This window comes from Myotis davidii, unplaced genomic scaffold (assembly GCF_000327345.1).
Source record: "Myotis davidii unplaced genomic scaffold, ASM32734v1 scaffold1485, whole genome shotgun sequence".
In the NCBI taxonomy this organism is placed as follows: domain Eukaryota; kingdom Metazoa; phylum Chordata; class Mammalia; order Chiroptera; family Vespertilionidae; genus Myotis; species Myotis davidii.
In genome coordinates this window covers 98,354-110,673 of record NW_006296620.1, presented here as the reverse complement: position 1 = coordinate 110,673, position 12,320 = coordinate 98,354, and the positions used below count along the sequence as shown (strand labels likewise).

General features: G+C 41.3%; 1 long non-coding RNA gene across 1 annotated transcript in view; it reads right to left on the bottom strand.

Moving 5' to 3' along the window:
• The window catches only part of LOC107184416, a 14,076-nt gene extending 3,210 nt beyond the window's left edge, over nt 1-10,866 (bottom strand). The window contains exons 1-2 of the long non-coding RNA XR_001515245.1: nt 10,639-10,866; nt 7,166-7,274 (exon numbers count right to left, since the gene is read on the bottom strand). This is a non-coding gene — a long non-coding RNA (uncharacterized LOC107184416). The remainder of the gene's footprint in view (nt 1-7,165; nt 7,275-10,638) is intronic.
• Between the last annotated feature and the right edge of the window lie 1,454 nt (nt 10,867-12,320).

Sequence of the window (12,320 nt, the reverse complement as noted above, 5' to 3'; positions counted from 1 at the left end):
GGGGGGGGGGGGGGGGGGGAGTGGAACGGGGAACGGGACAGCCCAGCAGTGCCAGCGGCAAGGGAGCAAACAGTGTCTGAGTCTGCAGTTGCCTGACAAAACACTGGGTTCTACTGTATGGCTTTCCACTGTTGGCGGGGTAGTGGTGTTTCAAAGAAATGGAACCACAGAGCCCTGCTGCCAATTGGACTCCCCAAACTCACCTCCCTTTGCCCTTGGACTTGGGTCTAAGAGCATATCTATAAACCAAGAACTATTGTAGTAGAACTGCTGTTTTCCTCTGTGAGTATTCCCCAGGAGGGGTGCTTGAGGTTGGGGTCATCATTACAGTGAGGACAAAACAAAACCCACCCCCAAGTAGAGCTGCTACACTGTCTTACAGAAGCTGTGGAAGTCAAGACTGGTAGCTCACAGAGGTAAAAAATCTTGTGATTCAGCTCCATCTACTAGAAAATAGTAGAAAGACCTCTTCATTAATATAGATAATATGAATGTCTAGGCCCGTGGTCGGCAAACTGCTGCTCGCGAGCCACATACGGCTCTTTGGCCCCTTGAGTATGGCTCTTCCTGAGCCTTAGGAGTACCCTAATTAAGTTAATAACAATGTACCTGTGGGTAGCTGGCACGGCCATGGCATACTCAGCTCCAGAGCGTCTTATGTGCCAGGCCAGCTCAGCCTGGTTCAGTGACCCTGAGTTGGGCGGTGAAAGGATTGAGAAAAGACAGACAAGAGAATGAAAGTGGGGTCAGAGTGGAACGCTGCTCCCTGATGAGGAGACAACGCCAGCGCCCACAAGCCATGTCTTTATTTTATAGCAGATGCCACGAGGCAAAGTAGGGGCGTGATCACGTTGTTTACAGCATTCTCGTGAGTTTCAACTTCACTCAACTACATGCACCCGAACTCTATCACGAGGCACGTGGGGCTACGTGTTTGGACCATAGGTTCAAGCTTACAACCACAGCCGTTGGCTATAATTGTGCTGGGAGGGCCCTGCCCTTCCAGCTGGGACTTGCACGTAGCAATGAAAGGACCCTGTTCTTTCATTAGTCCGAGGCTTAAACCTGGCCAAAACACCGAAACCGCGCCCCATATGTACCTACCTATATAGTTTAAGTTTAAAAAATTTGGCTCTCAAAAGAAATTTCAGTCGTTGTACTGCTGATATTTGGCTCTGTTGACTAATGAGTTTGCCAACCACTGGTCTAGGCAAAGGAGAACAACAAACACCATGAATAACCATGGTAATAAGAATGACCAGAAAGAAAATGAAAAACCCAGGAAAGCAAGCTGAAGCACATGGAAATATGTGATATAAATGACAGAGATTTCAAGATTGCAGTTCTGAAAATACTCAACAAGATGCAAGAAAATGCAGACAGGCAATTCAATGCACTCAGAAAACAAATCGATGAACAAAATGAGTACTTTATCAAAGAGATTGAAATTTTAAAAAAGAACCAATCAGAAATCCTGGAAATGAAGCATGAATTAAGGATATTAAGAGTGAACCACTAACAACAAGAAAGACCACTGCATGGGAGAACATATTTGCCAATGTTATCTCAGATAAGGGTTTAATCTCCAAAATTTACAGGAAACTCATACAACTTAACAAAAGGAAGATAAATAATTCAATCCAAAAATGGGCAAAGGACCTAAATAGACACTTTCAAAAGAAGACATACAGAAGAGACATATGAAAACATGCTCCAAGTCACTAATCATCCAAGAGATGCAAATCAAAACAACAATGAGGTACCATCTCACACCTGTCAGAATGGGTATCATCAACAAATCAACAAAAGACAAGTGCTGGCCAGGATGTGAAAAAATAAAAAAAGGAACCCTTGTGCACTGCTAGTGGGGATGCCGACTGGTGCAGTAATTGTGAAAAACAGTATAGAATTTCCTCAAAAAGTTAAAAATGGAACTCCCGTTTGACACCATAATTCTACTTCTAGGAATATATCCCAAGAAATCAGAAACACCAATCAGAAAGGATATATGCACTCCTATGTTCATAGCAGCACAATTTACCATAGCTAAGATTTGGAAACAGCCTAAGTGCCATCAGTGGATTAAAAACTGGTACACTCTAACCGGTTTGGCTCAGTGGATAGAGCATTGGCCTGCGGACTGAAGGGTTCCAGGGTTGATTCCAGTCAAGGGGATGGACCTTGGTTGCAGGCACATCCCCACTGAGGGGTATGCAGGAGGCAGCTGATCGATGTTTCTCTCACATCGATATTTCTAACTCTCTATCCCTTTCCCTTCCTCTCTGTAAAATATCAATAAAATATATTTTTAAAAAACTGTGGTACATCTACACAATGGCATACTACCCTGCTGTAAAAAGGAAGGAACTTTTACCATTGCAACAGCATGGATGGACCTGGAGAGCATTATGTTAAACGAAACAAGCCAGTCAGAGAAAGATAAAAATCACATGATCTCACTCATTTGTGGGTATAATGAACAACATAAACTGATGAACAAAAATAGATCCAGAGACAGAGAAACAGTGAACAGACCATCAAACCTCAAAGGGAAGGCAGAGGACCAGGGGGGAGTTGGGCAGCAGTGTGTGTGTAAGAGACCAACCAAAGGACTTGTATGCATGCATATTAGCATAACCAATGGACACAGACATTGGGGTGGTGGGGGCTTGTCCTGGGTGGTGGGAGTGGCCAGGGAGGGGTCGAGAGGGGGGGAAGGAGACATATGTGATACTTTAAACAATATAAATAAATAAATGTGAACTACTGAGCATATAACACAGAGCCAACCAGATGGAGGAAAAAATTAGTGATATTGAAGATAGGAATCAATGAATGACACAGAGGGAAGGAAAGAGAGACCTGAGCATAAAGAAAAATGAAAGAACTATATGAGAACTATCTGACTCCATCAGAAAAAGCAATATTATAATTATAGGCATTCCGGAGGAGAAAAAGAGGGAGCATGAAACAGAGAGTCTATCCAAATAAATAGTGGATGAGAACTTCCAAAACCTATGGAAAGAACTGGATCATTGAATCCAAGAAGCAAACAGAACACCTAATTACCTCAATCCAAAGAAGCCCTCTGCAAGGCACTTGGTATTAAAGCTGTCAAAAATTAATGACAATAAAAACTTCTCAAAGCAGCCAGGGGAAAGAAGAAAGTGACCTATAAAGAATAACCCATCAGAATTTCTTCCAACTTCTCAGCAGAAACTCTACAAGCCAGAAGAGAGTGGAAGCAAATATCCAAATGTCTGAAAGAGATAAATTACCAGCCATGAATAATATATTCAGCAATATTATCCTTTAAATATGAAGAAGAAATAAAGATGTTCCCAAACATACAGAAACAAAGGGATTTATCACCAGGAAACTTCAATCTCAGGAAATACTCGAGTTAGTCTACCTGAAACAAAGAACATAAGGTCACAACATCATGAGTAAGATCACCAAAAATCTTACAACATAAACAGGGATAATTCGTGGCAACCAAAACATAGGAGGGGGTAAAAGTCTGAACTGTCAAAGGATCATGAAGATCAGATGTACTCAAAAGAAGAAAAAAAAAACTACAGTATATATGCAACTTAGAAAAATCTCCAAACCAGGACACGTAGCTTTAAAAAGAAAAGAAACAGAGGAAAGAACTATGGAATACCACCAAACAAACACAATAGAGAGAAACGCAATGGAAAAGAACCAATGGCGGTACAGAGCCACCAGAGAACAAAAGATAAAATGGCTATAGGAAATCCTCATACATCGCAATTACCCTAAGTATAAATAGTCTGAATTCACCAATAAAGAGGCATAGGGTAGCAGAGTGGATCAAAAAAACAAAACCAACCATATGCTGCCTATAAGAGACACATCTAAGGGGCAAAAAATAAAAGCAGATTCAAAGTAAAAGGATGGAAAATCATTCTCAAAGGAAATAACATCCACAGAAAAGCAGGTGTAACCATAATTATATCTGACAAAACAGATTTCAAGATAGGAAGAGACAAAGATGGACACTTTATAATGATAAAGGGGACACTACATTAAAAAAAATAACACTTCTGCCGAAACCGGTTTGGCTCAGTGGATAGAGCGTTGGCTTGCGGACTGAAGGGTCCCAGGTTCGATTCCAGTCAAGGGCATGTACCTGGGTTGCGGGCACATCCCCAGTAGGAGATGTGCAGGAGGCAGCTGATCGATGTTCCTCTCTCATCGATGTTTCTGACTCTCTATCTCTCTCCCTTCCTCTCTGTAAAAAATCAATAAAATATATTTTTAAAAAAGAAAAGAAACACTAGACCAAATGGACATAATTGGCATTTACAGAAGCTTTCATCCCAGAATATCAGATTATACATTCTTCTCCAGTGCACATGGAACATTTTCAAGGACAGATCATATGTTGGATCACAAAACTAGCATCAACAAATTTAAGAAGTTTGAAATTATACTATGCATATTCTCTGACCATTGTGTCTTGAAATTAGAAATCAACTGCAAAAAGGACCTAAAAAAACCAACAAATACATGGAGAATTAACAACATACTACTAGAAAATGACTGGGTTGAAGAAGAAATAAAAGATGAGATCAAAAAATATAGAGAGACAAATGAGAGTGACAGTACAACATATCAAAACTTCTGGGATGGCCCTAATCGGTTTTGCTCAGTGGATAGAGCATCAGCCTGCGGACTGAAAGGTCACAGGTTCGATTCCGGTCAAGGGCATGTACCTTGGTTGCGGGCACATCCCCAGTGGGAGGTGTGCAGGAGGCAGCTGATCAATGTTTCTCTCTCATCGATGTTTCTAACTCTCCCTCTCCGTCTGTGTAAAAAAAAAACCAATAAAATAAATTTTTTTGTAAAAAACTTCTGGGATGCAGCAAAAGCAATAATGAAAGGGAAGTTTATATCATTACAGGCCTATCTCAAGTAAACAACCTACATCACATCTTAAAGAAATAGAGAAAGAAGAACAAAAGCAACCCAAAGTAAGCAGAAGAGAGGAACTAATAAAAGTTAGAACAGAATTGAATGAAATAGAGAACAGAAAGACTATATAAAAAATTGATAAAACATGAGCTGATTCTGTGAAAAGATTAATAAAATTGACAAACCCCTGGCTAGACTCACTAAGGAAAACAGGGGAAACACTCATATAAACAAAATCAGACATCACAGATATGCAAAGGACAATACTAGACTATTATAAAAGACTATATGCCACCAAATTCAATAATCTAGAAGAAATGGATAAGTTCCTAGAAATATGTAACTTTCCTAGACTAAATCATAAAGAATTGGAAAATATAAACAAACCAATCAGCAGTGAGGACATTGAAACAACCATCAAAAACCTCCAAAAAAATAAAAGTCCAGGATCAGATGGCTTCACCAGTGAATTCTAGCAAACATTCAAAGAAGATTTAAAACCTATCCTTCTCAAACTCTTTTAAAAAACTGAAGAAAAGGTAATACTCCCTAACACATTCTATGAGGCCAATATAACCATTATATCAACACCTGGCAACAATGACACACAAAAAGAAAAGTACAGACCAATATCTCTGATTAATACAGATGCAAAAATCCTAAACAAAATACTAGCAAATCAAATACAACAGTACATCAAAAAAATAATACATCATGATAAAGTGGGGTTCATTCCAGGGACACAAGGATGCTTCAACGTATGCACATCAATCAATATAGCACACCACATTATGCAAAAGAAAGGATATATGCATAAATGCTGTTGGAAACTTTGGGTATTATTTGAATAAAAAATAAATCAATTAATTTTTTAAAATTTTATGAAAGCAAAAGAATAAAGGATGGTTTATTACTCATGATTTCACTCATTTGTGGGATATAATGAACATAAACTGATGAACAAGAATAGAACCAGAGACATAGAAGCATCAAACAGACTGTCCAACCTGTGAGGGAAGGCAGGGGTGAGGGAGTAAGAGATCAACCAAAGGACTTGTATGCATGCATATGAGCAGAGTCATGGTTACATGTTTTTAAAAAAAAAAACCCACATCAATGATTTAATGGTGGTCTGAACCAGTTCTAACTGAGTGTCACATTACAGTATCTCAAATCCTCGAGAGAAATACTATCTTAGAAACTACCCAAGTTGTGACATCTTTCTGTGAATACTGATGAAGGAGAAACCCAGTTAGTAAAGATTCATTGGCATATAACCCACCAAACTCTGGATTTCCTACAGTTCTCACACAATCCACCTCAGACCTACACTGTCTACAATTCCTCAGAGTTTTTAGTGGAAATAATGACTTTGCAACATGATTTAGAAGGAGAGCAGGGGCTGCAGGAACCCTGGTAGAGAAAATAAAAAAGTCACAGATAGATGTAGATAGAGATCTCTGGGATTCATAAAACCAACTAAAAGAGCACCGTATAGAGTGCCTGGTCCAAAGAAAGGCTCCATCCATGATTCTCACTGTTATTGTATTGTCACCATCACTGTTGTTGCCACAAGATAATAAGTGAGTTATTCCATGGCCCCTCTGTTCTCTGCTGCCCCCCACCCCCCACCTCCTGCCATGTCACAGTGAATAGGTTGGGAAGGTGAAAGAGAGGAGGTAGAGACGTTCAGACCTGGTAAAGCTCATGGTTAGTGGAGGGACTCCCTCCCCTTAAGTGTATGTGCCGCACTTCCGTATGAGTGGTCCATGCATTCACGTATGTCAGCCCTCCTCTCTTAATTTGGCAGGTGTCTGTGTGGGTTGGTATATATGTTGGCAGGTTTCCTTAATGTGTCCTGCCCATGCACCTGGGCTCCCACCTTTAGAGACTCGCCTCCCATTTATACAGCACAGCTGCTGGAAGAACAGACTCGGAAGGACTACATTCCTGTTTCCTAAGCTCTTAAATTAGCTTGGCACTTCATTCCTAATTCTCAACCTACAAGCAAGGAATTCCTGACTAAAATAGAAAGCCCTCAATAAATAGTACAACTGACTATGCAACAAAATCACAAAGAGTATTACTAGAGGAATTTATGTCTGTGTAATTCAATTGTCTACATAGAAATCCATGGAAGCTACTGTAGAGCCAGAGGCATGGATGATAGATCCAGTCAGTCACAAAACAGTATGCCCTTTTTAGATTCAGACAGTTTAATACTTACATAGACAATGAAAGTAAGTCTAGTCCCAGGTGCCAGCTGCCTCTGTCCCTTGCACAGGGCGACGTCAAAGAGGTCAGGTGACTGCAGCAGGGATGACAGGACCCTGTTGCTGAGGAGAGAATGCCATCTGTGTCTGAGCAGCTTTGTAGCCTGAAGCTCAACCCCATGGGTGTGAGGTAGGAGCCTCAGACCCGTCATCACTGGGAGACGACAAGGAGAAACGCTCTTAGAACAGATTCCCTGAAGGATAGAGAATCAGTGAGAACATGTTGTGGCAGCTCTTCAGAAGCCTCCCAGGCTCTCCTGTCCTAGGAGGATTAGAGTGTCCTGTCAAAGTTAAGATTAGCTGCACCCAATACTGGCTTATATGTTGACACATGCTGACACATGAAAGTACCAGGAAACTGAAACTAACTCCCTAAATCTCCTTTTAAAAAATTCCTGGAAGTAATCATTGCAATTGAAAGGTTGTAGGATGCAAAGTAAACACACATCAAACTAAAAAGCTTCTGCACAGCAAAAGAAAACATCAACAAAATGAAAAGGGCTCTCACGGTATGGGAAAACATATTTGTCAATGACACTTCTGATAAGGAGTCCATTTCCAAAATATATAAAGAACTTAAGCAACACAACAACGGAAAGACAAACAACCCAATTAAAAACTGGGCAAAGGACCTGGTAGACACTTCTCCAAAGAGGACATACAGATGGCCAAAAGACATATGAACAAATGCTCAACATCAATAATCATCAGATGCAAATTAAAACCAAATGGAGTTACCACCTCCCACCTTTGGGAATGACTATCATCAATAAAACAACAAATAAGTGCTGGCGAGGATTCGGAGAACAGGGAACCTTGTGCAGTGTTGGTGGGAATGCAGACTGGTGCAGCCACTGTGGGAAGCAGTATGGAATTTCCTCAAAAAAGTAAACATGAACTGCCTTTTGACCCAGCAATCCCACTCCTGGAAAATATTTAAAGAGGCACTAATTTGAAAGAATAGCAACACTCCTATGTTCATTGCAGCATTATTTACAATAGTCAAGATCAGGAAACACCCCAAGTGTCCATCAGTAGATGAGTGGATAAAAAACTGTGGTACACTTACACAATGGAATACTATTCAACCATTAAAAAACACACACACAAGGAAATCTTACCTTTTGTGACAGCATGGATGGACCTGGAGATTATTATGCTAAGTGAAATAAGCCAATCAGAGAAAGACAAGTACCATATGATCTCATTTATATGTGAAATCTAATGAACAAAATTAAACTGACAAACAAATAAAGACAGACTCAATACAGCAAACAGACTGAAAAAGGTGGAGGGATTAAGAAAAACACACACAGACACACACACCTATATTGTATTGTGTTCACCACCCTAAGTCACATCTTCTTCCATCACCATTTATCTTCCCTTTATCCTCTTCTCACCTCCACCCACCCATCACCATACTATCTGTGTCTATGAGTTTGGGGGCAGTTTTTATGCTTAATCCCTTGACCTTTTTCACACAGCCTCCCAAACCCCTCTCCTCTGACAGCTCTCATTCTGTTTTCTGTATCTATGGGTCTGTTTCTATTTTGTTAGTTTGTTTTGTTCACTAGATTCCACATATAAGGGAAATCCTAGGGTACTTGTCTCTCTCTAGCTGGCTTATTTCACTTAGCATAATAATCTCCAGATTTATCCATGCTGTCACAAAAGACAAAATTTGCTTCTTTTTTTACAGAAGCAAAAGTAGTATTCCATTGTGTAAATGTACCACGGCTTGCCCTGGACCATGTTGCTAAGTGGTTAGAGTGTCACCCCGAGCACCAAGGGGTCCAGGGTTGGATTCCTGGTCAGGCATACGTACCTGGGTTTCAGATTTGATCCCTTGCCCCGGTCACCTTTGGCGGTCGAACAACCCTTTCACAGGGGTCGCCTAAGACCATCCTGCATATCAGATATTTACATTACGATTCATAACAGTAGCAACATTACAGTTGTGAAGTAGCAACGAAATTAATGTTATGGTTGGGGGTCACCACAACATGAGGAACTGTACTAAAGGGTCGCAGCATTAGGAAGGTTGAGAACCACTGACTTAGAGGCACTTGGGTTGTTTCCAAAATCTTGGCTATCCTATATAATAAAAGCCCAGCAACCAAACAGTGGAACGACCAGAACAATCAGAACGACTGGTCAGCCAGTCACTATGTTGCTCACTGACCACCCGGAGGCAGACACTCAATGCACCGGTGGTCAGTGCTCTCCCACAGTGGGAGCGTCGCTCAGCTGACTGCAGCAGGTGCAGCCACTAGACTGACCCCACCAGTGCACGAATCCTGTGCACCAGGCCTCTAGTCTACACTAATAAAAGAGTAACATGGTAATTGGCATACGACCACTACCCTTCCCATTGGCTAATCAGCGAGACATGCAAATTAACTGACAGCCAAGATGGCAGCTGGCAACCAGGCAGCTTGAAACTAACAGGAGGCTTGCTTGCCTCAGTGACAGAGGAAACCAACAGTTCCCCGCCTGCAGCTGCAGGCCTCTGAGCCTGCAGTTTAAGAAACTATGTAACAAATCCCTCCAGACTTCAGCCAGCAGGATCGCAACATTGTATGCAAAGGCCAGAAACCTGCTTTCAGCAGCGGAGGCCTAAGAGCGGGAGCCAAGCCTCAAAGCTAAAGCTGGCCCAGAATTTTTTTTAAAAAAAAAAGAAGGGAAAAAGGAGTGGTTGGGAGCTTCAGTCACCCCCCAGCCGGAAAACAGCCCTCAGCCCCTCACCCAGACTGGCCAGGCCCCCCAGTGGGGACCCCCACCCTGATCCAGGACACCCTTCAGGGCAAACCAGCCGGCCCTCACCCATGTACCAGGCCTCTATCCTATATAGGAACAGGGGAATATGCCTCCCAGCACCGGGATCAGAGTGACAGAGGGCAGTACCCCAACCCCCTGATCGACCCTGCTCTGAGCCCGACCAGGGGCTGCATCTAGGGATTGGGCCTGCCCTCTGCCACCCGGGAGCAGGCCTAAGCCAGCAGGGCGTTATCTCCCGAGGGGTCCCAGACTGCAAGAGGGCACAGGCCGGGCTGAGGGACCCCCCTTCCCCCCCCAGTGCACAAATTTTTGTGCACCCGGCCTCTAGTTGTAAATAATGCTGCAATGAACACAGGGGTCCTTACCATATTTTCCCGTGTATAAGACAATCCCATGTGTAAGACACCTCCCACTTTTCCAACCCCAAATTAAGAAATCAATATCTTAAACATTTTGCTGGTTTTCCTCTTAAGGTCTTCTCTTTGTTTGGCATCTTAAGGAGTTATTCTTCCTGTTTTCTCCACTGTCTGATCAATGGGAGGAGGTCCAAATTGTCTCTCTCTCTGCAGCTCTACCAGTATGTCCCTGCTCTTTGGCATAGCTGATTACATTCAGTTTGAAATTTTCAGAGTCAACAATCACTTACCGGTATTTATCTTTTTATTTTTTGACATCTTCATGGGCTCAGAAAGCTTCAATCCCTATTGCATCTGCGCACTCTCCAACTCCATATCCAATTATAGCATCAACTGACGTCGGTAACAATAAGGCTCATGATTGGAGGAAGCCTGTTTGACAAGGTATAGGCAGCTACACACCGCAGGGCTCTCTCCTCCGCTGACTTCCAGACACCCCTCGATTTTCAGTCTAATGATTTCAGAAAAAAATAGTGTTATGTTATACCTTAAATACGGTATATTCTTTCAAATTAGTGTTTGGGGTTTCTTCATATATATTCCCAGAAATTGAATCACTGGGTCATAAAGCAGTTCCTTCTTTATTATTTTATTTGTTGGTTTTAGAGAAAGAGGGAGAGGGAGAGAGAGAGAGAGAGAGAGAGAGAGAGAGAGAGAGAGAGAGAGAAACTTTGATCTGTTGTTCCACCCATCCATGCATTCACTGGTTCATTCATGTATATGCCCCGACCAAGGATCAAATCTGCAGCACTGGAGTATCAGGATGATGTTCCAACCGACTAAGCTACCCCACCAGGGCTCCATTTTTAATTTTTTGAGGTAACTCCATACTGCTTTCACAGTAGCTGCACCAATCCGCACTCCCACCAACAGTACACAAAGGTTCCCTTTTCTCCACATCCTAACCAAAACTTGTTATTTGGTCATTTATTGTTGATAGCCATTCTGACAAGTGTGAGGTGAGATCTCATTGTGGCTTTACTTGGCATTTCTCTGATTAGCGACATTGAGCATCTTTTCATATGTCTATTGGTTATCTGGATGTGTTCTTTGGGGAAGTATCTATTCAGGTCCTTTGCCCATTTTATAGTTAGATTGTTTGTTTTGGTATTATATTGCATGAGTTCTTTATAAATTTAGGCTATTAATTCCTTATCAAATGTATCATTGGCTAATATGTTCTCCCATTCAGTGGGTTGTCTTTCATTTTGTTGATGGTTTCTTTTGCTGTGCAAAAACATTTTAGTTTGATGTAGTTCCATTTGTTTATTTTTTTCTTTTTCTTTACTATATTTGTGTTGATTTCAGAGAGGAAGGGAGAGGGAGAAAGAGGTAGAAACATCAATGATGAGAGAAAATCATTAATCGACTGCCTCTTGCACACCTCCTACTGGTGATTGAGCCCACAACCTAGGCATGTGTCCTGACTGGGAATTGAACTGTGACCTCCTGGTTCATAGATCAATACTCAACCACTGAGCACACTGGCCTAGCTGTCTATTTTTTATTTTGTTTTTCTTGCCTGGGAGGTATATTAGAAAAAATAGTACTATGAGAAATGTTCAAGATATGCATGTTTTCTTCTAGGATTTTTATGGTTTTGAGTCTAACATTTAAGTCTTTAATCCATTTTGAGTTTATTTTTTATATGGTGTAAGAAGGTGGTCTGGTTTCTTTTTCTTTCCCTTTCTTTTTTTCTTTTCTCTTCATTTTTCTCTTTCTTTCTTTCTTTCTTTCTTTTTTTTTTTTTTGCATACATCCGTCCAATTTTCCCAACCTCATTTATTGAATAAACTATCTTTATGCTATTGTATGTTCCTGTCTCCTTTGTCAAATATTAATTGATCATAATGGTGTGGGTTCATTTCTTGGCTCTCTATAATCTTCCATTGATCTATACTTCTGGGGGTTT